General features: G+C 37.6%; 1 long non-coding RNA gene across 1 annotated transcript; it reads left to right on the top strand.

The window, feature by feature from the left end:
- Positions 1-3781: 3781 nt before the first annotated feature.
- On the top strand, positions 3782-20113 carry LOC131592932 (uncharacterized). Its single transcript, XR_009280735.1, has 5 exons — positions 3782-3852; positions 7722-7825; positions 7968-8077; positions 11743-11977; positions 20084-20113. It is a non-coding gene; the product is annotated as an uncharacterized LOC131592932 (long non-coding RNA).
- Positions 20114-20130: the final 17 nt, after the last annotated feature.

Genomic DNA, 20130 nt, shown 5'->3' with positions numbered 1-20130 from the left:
CACGCTGTTCTCAGCAGGACTACAAAATGCAGCTGGTCACTGGTTCACTACTGGGAGTAGTTCTGTGCTACTCCCAGAAGCACAGCTATAGACTTAGTAAAACCTGTTCCCAGGAAGGACTTCACAGCCAGCCTGCTGCTTTAAAGGCCACTGCTGTCACTTACCATGCTTTCTTTAAAATTATAGCCATAGCTCCATTTCGTTGAGAATTTCTGTCAGCGGTCCTTTAAAAAATACTTATTTTAGAATAAAGGCTTCTTGTGCAATTGCTGGATCACACATTTCAAAACGTCTGACTCAGCAGTAAACTCATGGAACATCCCCCACAGTTCCCTGCAAACAGTGCTCACTGCAGGGACCTACCACAGCCACTGAAAAATTCATGGAGGTGTCTCTGGATCTCCCAAAAGCCTTTGCCAATGGCAGAAGGAAATTCATCATGCTCAGGGAACTGAAGATTTGAGTTCTTTAGCCTCACACATTTGATATCAAATAATTCACTTTGATTTAGACTATTTCAGTGTATGTAGCAGAACATAATCAGCTCTGCCCTACTCAAGGCAAAGGGATCTTTCTAGCCATGTTCCACTATGAAAAAGAAGATATCTAAAATCAAAACTTTGTGTACTCTAATTGTGTTACTTTGCAAAGAAAACATTACACTGAATTAATAATTTAAAAGGCCTGTTAGAGCAGCTGATAATTATCTGCTGCAGCAGAACACTGGGAAAATGCTGATGCTAAAAAATTAAAAGCTCTCCAGTTTGCTATCAAGGCGGTGAAGAGCTCCAGGCTGCTCATCTTGTCCTGCTTTCAGCCTGACTTTTTCTGGCAGCATTTTGTGCTCATTTTTGGCATAGCAAAAACTTTTTTCAAAAGTTTACTGCACATATATTTTAATTATATATGTAAATTTGAACTCTTTCCCTATTCTATATAATCATTCGTGTCAGCAATGAAAAATGCATTCCAAGTATTTCTAAATACACGATTTTGACCAAAATTTGTACACACACATTTTTCAGAGTGGCCTGTCAAAAAAAATCTCAGAATTCCTTGCCACTTGTGCAGTTATTGACCAACAATAATAAACAATTCTCTTTCTTTTTGGCTCTTGATGAACATAAGTCAGAACTCACACCCCTTACATGGCAAATACATGCAAAATCAGATTTTCAGAAAGTATTCAGTAATAGAATAAAAATAGCTTTTCTCCACATAAATGGTCTCACTTGTATATTCTAATTAATTTTTTTTTATTTTTACTTAACCTTGATTTTTATTTTTATCTTATATTTATGTAAAAAATGTATTTTCCATTTATATGCAACTTTAGTGTGTTTATTTTTATTTTATGTAATCAAAATATATTTTATATTTACATATAACTTCGTATTTTCCATTTATCTTTTCCATTTATATGATAAAGTAGTAGGGATTATGTAATAACAACAGGCAATATTAGATGGGCACCTTATTAGTTACCAGATCCACTATTCTTGATAAGCTTAGTTAAATATTAAAAAATATTTATTTTAGATTTTCCTTGCTAGGTTAGTTTGTCTGACCTGAGATAAAAGAAAGGCACAGACAGCATGTTCTCTGTGCCTCTGTAAAATTTAACAGTACCTAACTTTTCTTCATGTTGCAATATATTTAGTGTCATCCCACTTGAAAAGGTGGGGGAGCACTGGTCACCCAGCAAAGGGAGGGAGTTGGGAGATTTGCTGTCAGTTCTGGCACCAGACATTTGGGCTCTGGACTAGAAAATCCTGGCTAAAGCTGTGACACCCCTCTGAGGCTGAGCTGTGATTAACCAACCAACCACACAATCCCCAGCACTTTGCAAGAAGCAGAATTTAATGTGATTGTTCTCGGGGACAGAACAATACCTTGGGCTTCACTAAAACATTTTTGGTTTTCATTAAAATGTGTCTTCAAATGCGGGCTGCCGGATTAGCGCAGAAGTGAAAGTCCAGCACCATTTGGAGACGACACCGTCTTGGCTAGATGCCAGTTTTGAAGCAATCCAGGGCAAAGGCACTGGTGAAAGATAACCATTTTTGCAGAGTTGCTCTAAGGTAGGACAAATTCACAGCAGAACGCTGAGATGATACATGAAACAGAAAGGAGATACATGAGATTATGACAACACAGAGGGACAAAATTAGCTGTGTGCCGCTCACATGAACTGAAATAAATGTGTAGTCACACTTCACTGCCCACAAAGTGGCAAACATGCTGTAAGACCCAGGAACTTTTCCAAAACCCTAAGAGAAAGAAGAGAGTTAGAAACAGGAGATCTGGTTCCACTAAGCTCTGACTGGCTTTCATGGCTCCCTTGCACTCACTGTCGTAGCACAGTTGTACAGTGGACAGTCTTGGTATGGTGGTGCTCACCAGCAAGAGCTTCTGCTGGGGCAACACCAAACTGAAAGTTTTTAGTCTCTCTGTATGATCTATAACTTTTCTAACAGAATTCTGACAGAATGAGATGCTCCTAAGGTGAAAGCCCCGTAAGGTTCAGGTCTGAAATTAAATGTGGGCAAATGGCATCAAAATTAGTGCATAAATCCTGATCACAACCTGATGCTCACATAGGAGGTTTTTAGTAGGAGGTGAAGTTTGTTTGTGCATAAAATCTAGGAAATCCTTAGATTCTATTAGGGGAAATGTTCTAGTTCCAGTGCACTGTTTTCTTTGAAAACTTAGAGAATCCAGGTAAGTCTATGTTAGGAAAATCTCATGCCCTAAATGTAGAATTAGTCTTTATACTATAAAATTGCATGAACTTCCTTGATAATATGAAACTGTATTAACTTTGACTTTCTGACCGCAAAAAACTGCTAGTAAATGTGTTTTTAAAGACTGAGGGTAAATGAAACTGCAGTCTGAAAACTACTTGAGAGGAAATTGTACAGAGAAAACCAAAACCTCAGTAGTGGTTGATCCATGAGAAGAGAAGAGAGTCAGAGGCTAAACAGTTTTGAACAATAGAAAAAGTTTTTTTTTTTAGCGGATGCAGGATAATGCAGCATTGGAAGACTATGGAGAATCTGTCCTTTGATATTTTCAAAGCATAGCCAATGAAAGTTGCAGCTGGTGAAACTCTTGCTTTAAACAGGAGATTGGATCTGGGACCTCTGGACATACTCTTTTCAGCTAGCACTTCTGTAAACAGTTTCACTTGTGGATCTTCATTCAGCTCAAGTTCAAATGAATGTCTGTTTCCTTGGTTTATCTAAAGATGTTACACTAAAGAAAAAGAGAAGGAATTTACATCAGGTATTACAGGATTGTCCTGTGGCTTGTATGACATCAAATTGCCACTGTTTTATGAGTTTGCAATGTGACCCTAGAACACACTTTGTACACACAAATGTAAGACACAATACTAGTGAGAAGGTACTACAAATTCAGAGTGGCAACCTCTCCCTGCTTAAACCTAAGACAGTTTCACATGTCTAATGCTTGTGTGGAAAAAGTGCATCATTATGAATTGCTTTGCTTTATATTCTTACTTATTTCACCTTAGGGTTTTTTTTTTGTTTGTTTGTTTTTGTTTTTTTGTTTTTTCCTTTTTCTTATATTTTATTTTCCCTATAAATGCTCTTAGTTTCAGACAAGAGTTTTAAGAGTTCTGGGGACTCTCATTTTAACTAAACCAAACTTAACTTTGCTTCCATTATGCAGCTGTATTTTATCTGACAAATTATTGCTGAGTCAGTTGAATCCTGAATTGCAGCATACTTGGGCTAAGCAATTTTAACAGGGAGATTAACCATGGCACCATGTGCAGGAGTTTGGCCTCATGAAAATGATACTCCAGACAATAATCTACTACACATACAGGTATGGGGTTTTTTGTTTGTTTGTTGTTTATTTGTTTGTTTTGTTTGTGTTTTTTTTTTTTTTGTTCCCTGAGTGAGATACTTTGGATTCAAATCTCTTTCTAGATCTGATCCCCAGCTCAGCAATAAAATGCTGCCCTTTTAATGAGCTGTGATAAAAACTACATTTTAATTAACAGTGGGTGATGCAGCCACTAAACATGATGTTTTAGAACATGGGTTTCCTTCCAGGAGATTTCTAGAAACTCCTTATCAATTCTTTTTGACACTAAAGAATCCCCACTCGTGTCTGGATTATGTTGCAAACAACTATGAGGATGGGGTTAACTTGCTCATCCAGCTGCTACATGCCATGTTTAGGTATTTGGCATAAATATGCATTTAAAATAATTAGGCAACCCCTACACTTTTACCATTCTATTTAATCCCTCTGTTTGTACTGCTTCACATTTGGTGTGCTTGGGAACATACTCAGCTGGAAACTAAGCAAGGAATAAAGAGGGGTTTGGTTGTAATGATCAAGAAGAAGGAGCAGATCAAGGGCTGCTGCTTGATGAGGAATGCTTAAAATAACACAGCAAAAGAAGACATTATTATTCAAATCTTTTTTGTAGGGCTGAACTATTTCTAGGAGATCTTCTGTTAGAAAAGAGACAGCTGAAGGTTCTCCTGTGCAGGAGCTCATTTTTCAGTTCTGATTTGTAGCAGTCAATAATCTGTACCTGTGCTGAAGGGACACTCTCATCATGCAGGAATGGTGTCTAAGCTGACCATCTGACGTAAATTGTCTCACCATTTAATTAAAAAATGTGTGGCCATCACCATCACCATCTAAATGCTTGTAACACACAATTATGTAATGTGTATCTCCACTCACTGCTTAGACCAATCCTTTGTGCTGTGGCCTCTTCACATCTATCAGCCCTCACATTTCATAATTAGAAGTAAACATTCTTATTTTATTCCCTTCAAAGAAACTGGTTGTTTTGAAAAGCACAAATTCTCCACTGAGCCTTCAGGACAATATATGATGATAATAGTAATTAATTAGGCATGCCCTTTCTAAAGATCTCACAGAAGATTACAGGAGATTTTAAGAAATTAATCTTTAGAACATTACTATGACTGAGGGAATATCAATATCAGGCTTTTAGAATAAACCCCTTGTCTATGTCCAGAAACAAATTTTGGCTGACTACAGATTGGAGTTCAACCAGAATCAATGATCTTAACCATTTGGTGCTCATATCATTAGAAATTTACTTAGTTGGCAAGTCCAGTAAACATAGTGGGGCTGACTTCATAATTTGACCATAATTTTCAGAAAACTAGATAAAGAATTGGAAAGATGCATTCAAGTCTTTCTCTGTGGGCCACAGTCTTGCTCTTTGAGTACAGATAGATGTAGAACTGTGCAATGCACAAAGCTGTAAAATTATGCAAAATTAAAAAAGATAACCCTATTTAGAGTGTTTTTTCCACCAAGTGAGTTTTGAGAGAGCCTGTAACAAGTTCTGAACAAATTCTTCATGAGAAGATGCTGACTGCAATGTGATCTACAAATGTGAATTTAGGGGCTTAGAAATGTTTGACCTTCTCTGCTGTCAAGAATGTACTGTAGAACAAGATTTCTGGTCCTGCTAACACTTAAAGCACTTAAAACATTTCTCCTGACATGAGAAGACTTTTATTTGGTTTAATTAGCTGTCATGCACAAGTACCAGTGGGGATTTGTTCTTCTCTGGTTCTAGAAATGTGTTATACAACTATTAACCACCACTGTGGCCATTTGGGTACTTTCTGCCATGGCCCATCTGACTGAAAGCCAACACTAGGTATACTTTGATCCCTAAAAGTAATTTTTGCTTGGTTTAAGCTTATATTCTGTCAGAGGTTAAGCCAGGACACCTAAATTATCATCTCTGGGTGAAAGATTTCCTTGATTGTGTATGTAAGTAGATTTTTCATGTGACTCTTCACTTGTGGCTTTCCTGTCATGACACTTACTCATAATGCACAAGCTATTTTTGTGTCTTTTCTGATACTTCCCCTTGCAAATAGTTCTTTGTTCTCTTACACTAGAGGCTGTTTAATTGGAGCAGTTTTCCTTATATGTAGTTCTAAAGATTAACCTCAAATCTGTCTCTGGAGGGTCCCCATGATGTGCTTGGTACAACTTCTCTCCTGTGCTTCATCTTTATATTGTAAATAATTTTTTTAAATTCAAAGGCTATTGTGATGATTTAGGAGAAATTTCATGTGTCCTGAAAACAAGATTTGAATGCAGCTTAAGCCATGTTCTATGCTTGCTGTACTCTCAATATTGGAATTATTATTTTTAGCTTTGGAGCTTTAATCCCATATTTGTTAACAGCACAGGTGAAACAGCCATGTGAGCAGTGCAAGGATTTAACTTTTATCTGTTTAATCTAACAGAAAATCTGGGATGATCCATAACCATTCAAAGTATATTTTTAAACAGGCTAAGAAAAATAATTTATATTGGTTATGATTTGAAATATTTTGGGGGATCACAAATATTATAGTTTATGTATATGGGTAATAACAGATAGCTGTGAAACAGAACTATTTACACAGTGGCTATGCCAAGCCAGTGAACTTTTCTGACCCTCCTCAAAATGCAATGTTTTTTTTTAATAAATATCAATCAATTTTATGCAAAAAACACTTTTGACTCTCAAAAGTCAAGACAAATTTGAATCAGTAACACTGTTGTGGAGGTAGAAGATTTTCAGCATCAGTGATTAAATATTGGTCCTTGATTTATGCAACTTTCTCTTTTAAAACTCTGTGTCAGAATGACAAAATTCATTAAACTTTATAAAAAAGTCATTCCATACAAGAGGTCTTAGGGATGCCACCTCACTGGAAATCGTGACACAGGTGATTACTGTGTTCTTCCAAGACTTTCAAGGCTTAAGCATTACCTTAAAAAGTACCAGGTTGCAGGTTGCCATTTGTGTCTTTAGCTGCAGGCATTGGTGCAGTTTATGAAACACTCAAAGGAAAAATCTCTGAAATTAAAATCCCTCAACAAAACAGTGGGGATTTTCACCACTCTCCTCCAAAGAGCTGAATCAGGATTTCAGATTCTGCACCATTTGCCAAGATGATGCCTTAATGGTGGTGAAGGTCCAGAACACACGGCCTGGGTTGAGTGGAATATTTGGTCCACACCCTGCAATTCTGGATTAGAGACCATTGCGCTAATTAAAGAATATTTTGTGCGAACATGGTGCAACCAACATTTGTGCAAACTAGGAATATTTAAGGGTTTTTTCTTAAGGAATAATTATAGTAAGTACTTATTTTTAATTAGTGGGATTAGGCTGCTATTTCTTTTCTTTTGTTTTTAACTATTATTATTATTATATATTGTAAGAACTGTTTAGGTCATTCATGCTTTAAGAAAAAAAAGAGGCTCTTGTGTTCCAGCTCTGTGAAGGCAGAGATGATTTCAGCATTGAAGTGAATGACATGGAAGTGTCTAAAAAGGAATATTATGGTGAGGCCCTCACACAGGCAAGAAGATCCCAGTGGCTTTTTCCCTTGGTGAAGGCACAGAGTAAGAGCCCCTGCCCCACTGCCAGCATTTGCAGTGTCTCATCCTTACCTGCACACACAGCACCCACTGTTTTCTCCAGCCCCAGTCACTCTGCCTGTCAAACCTACACATACACTCATCCTCAGAGCTAGCGTGAGGTAGAAAATTACACCCAGGAGGATTTGGGGAACAAATCCAGTTATTTAGTAGATTCAGTGAGATTAGGAAGTTAGTCTATATATAGTACAGCTATATATATACATATAAATATATATATTTCTATACTGTTTCTGGACTATATACAGCAATCCAGGCTACCCCTGCTTCTCTAACTAGACTAGACACAGGCTGCCAGTGAACATACTGAAAGCTGCCGAGATCTAAGGTGGAGCCATGCTTGGTGAACCAGGTAGGAAAAAACAACACCTTGATCCTTTCAGTGTCCCCTGAGCAACATTATGGCAAAAGATCTGTCATTCAGAGGTAGGTGGGGAAAAGTGAATTGATTCAAGTATTGAAATGGGGGTGATCTGTCCAACAATCCCACTTAGGAGGAACTGCCCATGGAGGAGCCTTTCACCACAGCTGAGAGTTCATGGCTAAACATCCTGTGATGAATGAGGAACTAACATACAGACCCTTGTTCACTTTTCCTCTATGGGTAAGTTAGACAGCTGTTTCCTTGTTTGTGCTTTGTATGAAGGACCCATAGTTCACTCTAGGAATTATGTGATATATTAAGAATTATTTCAAAGCCTTGCAGCACTTAGGGGACCTATGAAGGTATGGAGTTAATTAACTTGAAAGTGACAATTAAGAAATGGGTGAAAAATCTGGAACTTAATTGGATTTCCACAGCACAGGGAAGTCTCTCTTAAAAATGAGCCAGTTTTGTACCTTCTAAAGTACCTCACACTGGTACTCCCTTCTTTAGTGCTTCTTTCCCTCTTTGATCCTTCTGATGCTTATTTGATATTTCAATAATAATCAGAGTACTGGACAACAGGTAGCTCAAAGGCAAGAGGATAACAAGTGGGAGAAGATGTTCTAGTGGGAAAAGTACAGAGGATTTTTACACAATCAGGGGCTGAAAGAGATTCTGGTGATCATATCACTACACTGCATTTTTAATGTCTGTGCTGTTTTATCTGCACCCTTCATTTCAAGGGTTGATATCACACTCAGCTATCTTGGTCAGAAATCCTGCAATCTTTTCTTTTGGAATTAAAAATAATTTAAGGGAGGCATGACTGTGGGAACACAGTGATTTGCTGAGGTCAGTGTAAACAAGTAACAAAATATCATACCAGCAAGGAGACAAAGAGGACAAGGGGACTGGTACTACAAAGAGGATATGGAAAATGTTAGGAAAAAACATGCTATTGAGCAGAAAACAGGAATAACCTTGGGGAAACACAGATTTCATTGTAGAAAGCAATCTAAAAGCTCAGGGCTGATAGGAAAGGCAATATGAATGGTCATTAGTTAGAGAGAAAACAAATAGCTGGGTAGAGAAAGTGAACTGTTACCTGCATAGAAGAGTGATCTACTATAAATTAAAGATATTTTTACTCTTAAAAGGTAAAATGATAGTAGAAAATAGAACAATAGATTGGAAAATAAATTGGTGGGAGTTGTTTATAAATCTTAATTGTTGTTGGAGTGCTGCCAGAATATTTTCTGAATACTTTTCTCCTTTTCGTAGGATTTTTCTCTTCCCCTTCTAAGCAAGTCTAAATAGTATATAAAATGTAAAATTTATCACAAAAGCCACACTCTCAGAGCTTTAAGATTCTTGACTAATTACAGTTGTTCATCCCTTTGAAAAAACACAACCTGTAAAAGTGAAAAAAAATTACTCCACTATTAAGATCCTCATGTGGCTTGTTTTGTAATTCAAATTCAAATAGATATTCAAACAAGAAGGATACTCAGCTTTCATTCAGCTGTGTTCATGAGGAAACTCTTTGTGACTCCTTTAATTAACCCACTTGGTCTGAGTATATCTATCACAACCTTGGGGGATAGAGATTCCTTATTCACTATTTGCATGAAAAGAACTACACCTACACAACAAATCAACAACAGAGTGCCAAACAGCTAGCAGCAATAAGAACATCTGCATACAAGACCTATCCTGCCAAATATTTCTATCTCACAATTCTGGCTAGCCAAACTACTCTACAGACTGCCCCAAAGTGAAATGAGTTGAAATAACAAAACAAAAAAGATTTACCTACAGAAGAAACAAATTTGTGAAAGAATTGTGAAAGAAACAAGTGAGCAAAAGGGACAAACAAAGCATTTCTAAAGGTCAACTTGTTATTGATTGTCTCCTGCTAGCCCCTAGAACTACAACTCTGTTCCCCAGCACCATGCCATTTCACTCAAAATAGCCAGAAGAGGAAGATAATTGAGGAACAGAAAGCCCATTTTGTTTAGTTTAATTTCAGGGACCAGAATCAATCAGATTCCTTGGTATTATATGAAATTACTAATTTTCATAGGGATGTGAAAACTAAAGAATGACATGAAACAGAAAAACCTCATTATTTCTACTTGAGGTCTGTTGCCCATTTTTTGTACAGTTCTTTGTTCACTTAAGGATTTTCCTTCTTGTGCTTTTCCACTTTAGTTTCTTCAACAATATTTGGTGGATGGCTGATTTAAACAACGTTTTTGAATTGACATAACTGACACACAGGTTTCCCGCTTCCACTGTTGCTTGTTTCTTCAAAGAAAACTCTGAGACATGACTTTCCTTGACAAAAGGGAGGCATTTATTAATTCTTCCCTGGGACTTACCTATTTCCTTGAGTTATGTCAGAACCAAGTTCATATCACCTCCCAGCTTCAAATTAAAAACAATATTTTCTGTGTACTAAGACTAATTTCAGGCTATGTGATTAATGTTTGCATGTGGACCTGGAAGACTAGATATTCAAAAACATGGTCATACTTTTTAAAAATTTAAACTATTTAACAAATTAAATACAGTTCTTCTCAACTTCAGCTACTTAAATTTTAGGTGAGAAATTAAGAAGAGGCATAAGTAGTCTAAGAGCAGTTCTTCATATTCTGTTATAGGACTAGATTATAAACAAAATCTTGATGTTTCCAGGCTCCAGAAAAGGCTGTAGGAGTGGGATTTGTTATGCTAGCAAATGCACCTTTAGTGAATGGGATGAACCTAAGCACAGGTGATGAGTGATGCACTCTTGGCAAAAGTGCTTTCATTTTTTGCAAAAGTCTGGTGGTTAGGAATGCAAAGTTAGGGTCTGGAAAGCGGTGTTCAGATTCTCTCCCATCCTGTCTCATTTCACTCCTTTGTTGTTCAAAACACCACACAGTGGAACCACAGAGAGGAAGACAGGACTTAACCATCATGTATCCAACTCAAAATGCACTGAAGACTGCTGTGCAGGTCTTCACCTTGGTAGAAGATGTAGATACTAGCAGATGACTGGCTATTTTTACCATCTTATCAAACCTTTCCCATTTTCACACTGCTGTGAGTTTCCATCCCTCTTAATGTTTTCTTGTGGAGCTCTTCCCCCCCAGATCTCTGCTCATAGCAGGCGTCTTCTTTCACTGAAAAAATATTGAGCTTATGTGTAAAACTTTTTTTTATTTTTTGTTCAATGAAGTTTCTGTAAAGATCCATGATTGTGTGTCTATATTACTCTAATAGTGTTGAGGTACAGTAGTTTCCCACTGAATTTGTTTTATCTTGCCTTGTATCTGGGCCTCTCCTCTGTATATTTTTATCTTTTTTTCCTCCCTTCCACCTGCAGCAAGCAGCACTTAGCTATTGTTGAAATATGTCCTAGATAGTCAGTGTTGCTCATTCAATTTCCTTGATTGTTACTCATCTCCCCCAGGAAACCTGGCAGACAGCATCACTTAGAAGAGATCTGCTCAATGGTTCCAACTGCAGCCCTAATGTTATGATTTGCTTTCAGTTCTTGATAAAATTACTACAATAATTTTATCTCACTCTTTAAAATAGGGCAATATTATCTTAATCCTTTACCTGAATAATTTGGACTGTATTCTAACCAGTGGATTAATCCTCTACTGTTTTGATTTATTTCTAAGGCCAGAGCTATAATAAAACATTTTCCAGGTCTTTTCTGCACTACATTCCATGTAAAGCAGAATGAGCTAAAAGCTCTTCTTCACAATGACATGGAATACTGTAGGATGACATCTATGTGTCCTGTCTCTGATAAAGAATTTTTCATTTAATCATTTTTGATCATGGTTTTCCAGGCTATGTTTCAATTTGGACAGACTTTGAACACTTTTTATTGTATCTTCTCTCAGATAAATTCCTGGCGCCAGAGAGAATTTCAGGACTTTGCCTTACAATTGATTTTTTTATGCAAATAAAGTGAGGATGTGTGCAAGAGTATTCATATGGTATGCTGACTGAATTGGAAAAGTCCCAACCAGCTATTCACTGCACTGAGTGTTGGACTTACTATTGTAGATTGAAACGTCTATCCCAGCTAAAAAAGAAGATAATTTCCTACACAGAAGGACACATACTCCTCAAAAGGTGATGGCATTTATTGTACTAGTTTTGATCTATATAAACAGGGCTTGGATTTTGTTTTGTATAGAAATTTAGCATAGAAATTACAACTGAAACACCCCAGATAAAAAGTTTAATTTCAGCAATTGCCCTGACTTCTTATTGAAGTAAAAAAGCGCATCTGCTTCTCTTTACCAATCACATCTGAACAGAACAGACTCTTCAACCACAGGTCACATAACTGAGCTTTCAGCTTTCTCCAAACACTAGTAAACTACACAGAGTAGCAAAACAATCTTATTAAACCAGTTTTCATTCCCATCAGCTCAGCCTCACGTACTCCAGTTGTTTCTTCACAGCAGCTATCAGGAAATCAATCACTCAAAGCAGGCGTGCTGAAGTGGGAGGCAAGGAAGGAAGGTCGGGATCTGCAGTCATCAGTCAGAGATGTCAGTTCAGCCCAACTTTTCTGTTTTAATGAAGGCATGACTTGGGATGAGAGGAAAAATGAATAATGTGAAAACCTTGGAGCAGAGTAAGATACTTGATACCATTGAAGGGCTCAGATAAGTCTTATTTTAATTAAACAAACACAATAGGAAGCCTGAAAAAAGTGATGACCATGGCATGTCATGAAAACAGATACTCTTTTAAGCTCTCACAGTAAGCAAAATTATAATCTCAAAATACTGTTGGTTGCTTTGTCCCTTAACAAAAAAACAGGATTTACAGTGAAAACCTACATGAGTCTATTTATCACAAATGAATGCAACCTCACGTTTTCAAGAACCTACAATCCATTGTATTGTCATAAAAGCTATTATGAACTGCCTTGTGGTAATACATCCATGCTCTTGCTTAGTAAAGACCAATTAAATACTTCTTGAAAGGAGTTTTATTGCTTTTAGGAGGGTTAATATACTACACTATACTACTCAGCTGCAACTACAGCATTTATAGGTTTGTTTGTCTATCAAGCCTTCAGTGGCTGTTGAATCCTTTTAAATAGGCCAGTGTTAAATCACATATGTGGTATGAAGTAATTACTGATTTAGGCAGCATTGTAAGTGACAGAGCTTTTAATTGCTAGATGGATGATGAGACACCAAAATAGCAATGCATGAAACAAAGCAATTGAGAAATCCTCTCTTGGATCCTAACAACACATGCAAGGTCAGGCCTGTCAGATTCATGATTAAGGGCTGTCTTCCTTGTTTTGTTCATGTACTTTTCTGTGCAGAGAAACCCTGTGCCACTGGGGAATCACTACAGAACATTTTCTTTGTAAGCAATGGGGTTTTCTTTTTCACTTATTTCACTTACTTTTACTCAGATTCTTTTGAAAGAATGGCTGGTTCCTTAGATGCTACAGATACAGCTGCATATTCCAGAACATTGCCTTACTTTTTCTGTTAGAGTACTGCCTAAAAATCAGTGCAGGGTTAGAAGAATCAGAAATGTTAATCCATTAAAACAATGCTGTTTATAGAACATTTCTTATAGCAATTTCCTGCATTTGTGTGTTTAGAAAATGTAGGAAGAGGAATTCATTTTTAGGACATTCAGAAGTGGTGTCCAAATATATTCTGAGTTTAAAAAAAAAGTTGAAACACAGAACCCCCCACTGAAATATAACAGATCATTAACAAAACCAAAGGAGGAAATCTGCCTCTCCAGGCACTTTTGGAAGTCTGTAATAATATATTTTATGTAAAAGTATATGCCTTATTTGAAAACTCCTGAGACAGCACTGACTCTTGTAATTTCCTTTTTATTTCTTTACAAAAAAAGCTGTAAAGATTGTATTCCTTTCTGAGTATAGTTCTTAAATTAGTACCAATGTGCCAGAATTAAGGAAAGAGAAAATATCCTTTAAAAATATTATTTGCCCTCAAGAATTTTGTAATAATGATGCATTCCAATATTTAAAATGCATCCATTAGAATTCTCCCAAAATGATGATAATTTTTGCAAAAATTGGAAATTTTCAACACACACAAGCCCACCACAGCCCTCAGGAATAATAAATTAATCTTGTTAGAAGTAGGAGACTGGATTCACTTCAATTTTTTTTTCTCCAGTTTTTTGCTATAGCTCTACTAGTGACAAACTTTTCCTCAGAAACGAAAGTTGAGGTGCTCTTGCTAAAGCTCTGCTCTACAATTGAGAGTCATACCATCCCAAATATTGTAAGCTTCACAAGGAAATGATGAGCCTGTTGGGTAATGCTGATTTCAAAAGAGTCAAAGCTACCTGAGGTACTCCTGATGTTTCATTATTTTTTATTTTTTATTTTTTTTAATATCTCCTACATTGGGATTGTATGGCAATGTGTTGGTAGCCAGGAATGAAGGCTGCAAGTGCAGTTTCTCTGATAAGCTGCCAGAAATTGTCCCCATATCTGGCACAGGCACCTGCAGCTGGCTCCAAGAGGGAGCTGTCACTGCCACCTGGCCAAAGGCAAGGTGGTGTCATAGCTGTGCAAGAGATGGGAGGGACAGGAGTGAAAACATGTGAGAGAAAACCCTGCAGACACCGAGGTCAGTGCAGAAGAAGGGTGAGGAGGTGATCCAGATGCCAGAGAGGACCTGCAGCCCATGGTGAGGAAGGATGCCCTTCTTCATGTTGGAGAAGTTCATGGAGGACTGTCTGCCATGGGAGGGACCCTGTGCTGGAGCAGGGGAAGCATGTGAGGAGTCCTTCCCCTGCAGAGGGAGGAGTTGGAGGGATGGCATGTGATGAACTGACCACAGCCCCCATTCCATCCCCCTGTGCCACTGAGGAGGAGGGGGTAGAAGAGTTTGGACTGAAGCAAAATCCAGAAGGGTGTGTGTAGGAAGTTGGTTTCAGAAGTGCTTTTCTTTCTCATTATCCTACTCTGCCTAATTGGCAATGAAGTAAATGAATTTCCCTAAGATGAATCTATTTTGCCTGTGACAGTAACTGGTGAATGATCCTTATCCCAAAGCATGAACTTTCCAATGCATTTTCTTCCCCTGTCCAGTCGAGGAGGGGAGTGATAGAGCAACTTGGTGGGCACATAGTGTCCAGCAAGTCAATCTATCACACTTACCTAGTTTTGGTTTTTTTCTTAGTTATTTTTAGCACCTCTTTTGAACCTTTACTTTTTTCCTACTTCCCCTCCACAGCACACTCATGAGTGAGAATTGTTAGTCAATTTGCTGTCAGGTCCCTTGAGGCTGTTCAGATAGTACGTCTTAAGTCTTGTTCTTCATTATGAACATCAGGGTTTCCTTTACCCTTTCACATACTCCTTGGATTTAAAAATTGCCTCCCAGCTTTCCTACAATTAGGTATTGTTTATACGTGTCTGGAACAGGATGATTAAAGTGAAAAGAAAAGCCAAGTATCTTTGGGCTACTGGCCTCTGAGTAGTCATTCTTGGCACTCATCTAAGTATGACTTGTGCAATGTCAAGATCTGTCTCAGTCCCAGTATGTTTCTTTTGCTCATGTTCTTACTTTCTGGCATAGCTGCTACTCTTCCCACAATTACTGCAAGAGCCATTACAGACCCAAAGTGCATGTGTGATTCCAAGTCCTGACAAAGTGCAAGAAGCATTCTTGTGACATTTTGTTCAGTATCTTTCTAATTTAACCGTGATCAGCTTTTGTTACAACTGCTCAGTAGGGCAGGAGGTCCTTGAGCAAAAGATGCATTTTCAGTCTTCCCACTGGATTCTGCATTCTGATTTTGATAATAATGCAAATATCAGTTGATTTTGAACACGAGTTTTTACTTAGGATCATTTCACTTATCTCATTAATTAGAAAGACTGCATATTGCCTAAAAGAAAACATCAATTATCTGTTTAAGTTTGAAAATGCTGAAATAAAAGAATGTTCATTCAAAATAAAAAGAGATGAAAACTCTTACCACTGCTTAATTCACAGGGGACCACTGCCTCAAGGAAGCAAGAGCAGTCCAGACATTCATGCACCTTATTAAAGGATCCTTTATTTCAGAAGTGTAACAACGAGGAGATTGGTGAAGCTGACAGCCTTTATATAAAAGCTTAAGGGTTTTAAATAGGAAATTCATGAATTAATGTTAATAGCATCCTCTGATGATAGACCTGTGGCCTGATTTTTAAGAACTCCCAAACAGGCGTTCCAAGGAAGTTGTGTTGAAGAAACTTGGGCTAAACTGGAAGCCAGCATTTGTTCAAAAGACATAAGGCATATTTAGTCTTACATTTTCATCAGAAGGTGTTTTACAGACACAGAAATTTTGTTTGGAAGATAAAAGGCCAAAGAAATGAGAGCTAATTGAATTCTCCTGAGATGAAAAACAAATCTTAAGAAGCTTTGTAGTAGGAGAGTAGCTAGCCACTGTGAGAGCTCTGCTGGGAACAACCCAGCTAAACCTGGTGGAAAGAATTCTGAGTTGTGTGGCTAAAAACCAGACAGAAATTCTTCTTACTTAGGTTTTCAGAGATAGCAGATAACTATTCACCTGAGCAATCTAGATCTAAGGGGTTTGGGGTTTTGCTTGTTTTGAGCATAAAATGACTACATTTGACTGCTAATGACTACAGCAATTGCCACTTAGCAAGACTGAAATAATCAAAAACTATTTTATTTTTCACTGTGTACATACTGTATAAACAAACACAACACTCTCATTATCTAAGTAACCAGAAATTCCTTATTTTAAAAGTTTTTTTGGCAAAGCTGATTTCTCTGTTTTGAGGAACATGTAAATTTCAATTGAACAGTACCTGATTTTTCAGAGGACAAAGAGCAATCTTATTAAATCAGCAGTATAAATTTCAAGGCATCCAGTACAATTTGTGACGTCTGAAAATAAAAATTTTAGGATTTATATACATTAGCATATTGCAGTGCTTGGTTTTCAGAAATAGAGCAGAAATGTTTTCAGACATGCTGAGACTAAATGCATGGAAATAAACAGGTATTATCTCTGAAAATTTAAATAAAACCATGGAGGTTCTGCCTTTACACTGCCTTAGATTTATATAACTTCGTTACTTCAGTAATGTAAATACTTGTGGATTCCTGTGGCCTGTCACTTGGTCTGGCTTCTACGTCTGGAAGGCACTGAGTACCTCAGGACCCAGCTACAGAAAGGGACAGCAGCTGTCACTAATGCCAGGAGTGTGGGCAGCAGGCAACAGGACGGGATAAAAATCCTCCTCTGACATTCTGCTTTGCGCCACTGGAGTTTCCAGTCTCACCGCCCTGACTTGGCACCTGCTTCCCCCAGGCTCTGCGGGGGCTCTGTGAACACTCAATTACCTGAATAAATCTGGCAGGGGCAGGCTGTCTTTAAATAAGTGCACCACTTTGCAGTTTTTAAGCTCAGACTAACTTTGAACCTTGGAACCTTGGATATATAGGAAGAGTAAGAGTGTATAAATTTATTTCTTACATTTTTATTCATAACTTTGTTAGGATCTCTTTTGATAAAAAGCAGGTAGAGCACTACTTCTAAGGGCTCTTAACTTTATAAACTCTATAAAAATCTATTTGTCATATCAGAGACTAAACCACTGAACTTTTAATGAAATATTTTGTTTTTCCCGTAGAAAAATAATTTGGCTATCCCACTGTTTTACCTGAAGTATCAATTACTCACATAATACACACCATAATGCTGTAGTTTCTGAAAAAGGATGTGACATACCCAATATATCCTGGTTTTTTCATATTATTAGAGATATGTTATGACAGATATAAATGTCAAATATTTGTTACTGTAATATTTCTTCATAAATATCACTCATCATTGCATGGTCTGTCTAAGTTAGCATGCTCCTTGCTAAGCCTTAATAGTGAACTAATTAGTCACTAATTTATTTTGAGTCATAAATATTTAATTCATGTTATGGCTCTATTATGTATCCAAAACCACTTGACACAAACCATTGATTGAAATTCCATCTGCACTCTGTGCTGCACTCCATGAAGCTTAAGCTTCATGCACTGGAAGCACAGGATGTTTGAAAACTTTTAATTATTAATCAATTGAATATTAAATTGATTTTTACTAATTGCAACATGGTGGAATAAAGAACATGAAAAGAAAGAGAATAAAAACTTAGTGAATTAGGTAATATATGAGAATTTATGTTGTGATTATTTAACAAAGGGTATTATGAGCTCTTTGAACAGCGATGAAATTTATCCTGAGTAAAACCCAGGGACAATGTTTATAGGCTGTTTAAATCCTACTCATTGTATGAAGTCTCACTAACTACGGTCACTTTTTGAGGAGTAAGCTCTTTTCAGAGAAATAATTCCACTAATCAAATAAATCTGAATAACAAAATGAGGATTAGAACAAATCAGACAAAGCTTATATTGTAATTTTGTTTCTGCTCCCTTCTAAGGCCTCATGAGTTTGAGTAGGAGACATATCTGCAATAATGAAATTCCTTTAAAAGCTTTGGATTCACTCGATACATGCCCAGTATACAATGTGAATTAAACATGAAATATGGAAGTGGTATTTAGAGGAGGGATAGCTGTAAAAGAGGGAGTCTCTTCATGGATGAATTTGATCGTAAGACAGGGAAGATTACATACAAATGCAGGAGCCACATCAAAGAGAGCTGTAGCACCCCAGCAAGCACCTCACTTTAAGCAGCACACCAAGCATGGCAACATGCCAAAGCAATGGGTCTGTATTCCTGCCGTGTTCTTCAGGTGAGCAACCTGGATGGTATGAAAAGTATGGCCCTGCAAGGAATTACAGCATAGCTTCAAAGTTAGGCACAAGTCCTCCCAGCCACATGCATTTCAGTGAGGCACACATGGGATTTTCCAAGGAAAAGGTAGCATTTTGCAGGGTGCTTGCAAGGCGGAAAATGGCAAGAGGCAAAAAAAAGCTCGGCTTGACACTAAGTTTCAGGTAGATTCTTCAGAATTGAAGCAAGGCACCAGCATGTATGTTCACATGTACATGAAGGCATGTATAAAGTATTTAGTTGGTCAAAACCAGAGTATTGACCTCAGAGAGGAAAGCCTTCACATTTGACTGGGTCGAAGGAAAGTAAAATATCCACAGGAAAATATGCCCCCACGGTTACTATTCAAGAAAATATCTTCTCATAAGCCTCGCCAGCTCATGAGTCAGCATATGCCTGTCATGCCAAGGTAAAAATTCTTCTCATTACATGCAGATGAAGAAGGAAAATACCAGGATCTGCTGGGTCTAAAAGTCTTTTAGTAGGTTTTTCATAAGGCAATGGATGGAAGCTGTTTGCCATGAATGCTATTCTGAAGCTGAAAAACCACCTCCACTGCAGTTGTTTCTGTCTTTTTTAAGGAGATCCATAGATATTATTGGAATGTGCACACATTGTTTAGTTATGTGTGCATTAAAACCACAGGAACACTAAACTATAGTCAGAGACATTGTAGTTATCCTGACAGACATCAGCTGCTAGGTGTCCATGGTGTTTGTTTGACCAATACACCAGAATGCTCCCTTGGGCACACAGACTGAAAAGTACAGTTCAGTAAGACTTGCAATGTGTAACTGCTGTTAAAACAGTGTCACACACAGAAGTACAGCAGGAAAAAAAGCTTCCTCTGTGGCATGAATGTGCAATGCTGAATGAGCACACAAGACTTTTAGAGATACTATTCTGACATGGTTATCCTCTGAGAGGAGGTGGGCAGACAGCCTGGTAGTGAGATCTGGGGAAAGGAAAAGACTGAGATAGAATTGCAGAGTGAGAAAAGGAATTGTGAGAGATAGACTGGTGAAAAACTGACTAGAAAACCACTAAGAGAACAGAATGCAGCATGGAATAAATAATTTCCAGAAACTGGAAGGACTAAACATTTATGTGTCTGCAATCCTCTGTCTGCTACTACCCAGAAAGTCTTGGGAGTGTCCTGCTGAATCCTCTCCAATACCACTTTGAGAATCTAACAAGTGACTGTTGTTACTTTTTGCCTAAAACAGAGAAGCCTGTCTATAATTATACGGAGGGTGTGTGCTTTGCCACAAACATGCCTGGGGTGTTTCATGTTGTGACGAAATGTTTACAATTCTGTAATCTTGAGCCTATCTAATTTTATGGATTTTTTTTTTTAAATGCTAAACACTAATGAGTGCTCTGACTTCTCAAATCATAAGAAAAAGATGAAGGATACATCCCATTTCCTTTCTAGCTGTTGTGGGTT

The sequence above is a fragment of the Poecile atricapillus genome, chromosome Z (assembly GCF_030490865.1).
Source record: "Poecile atricapillus isolate bPoeAtr1 chromosome Z, bPoeAtr1.hap1, whole genome shotgun sequence".
NCBI lineage: Eukaryota > Metazoa > Chordata > Aves > Passeriformes > Paridae > Poecile > Poecile atricapillus.
Note: the sequence above shows the minus strand (reverse complement) of the source record. Positions and strands in the feature narration are given on the sequence as shown.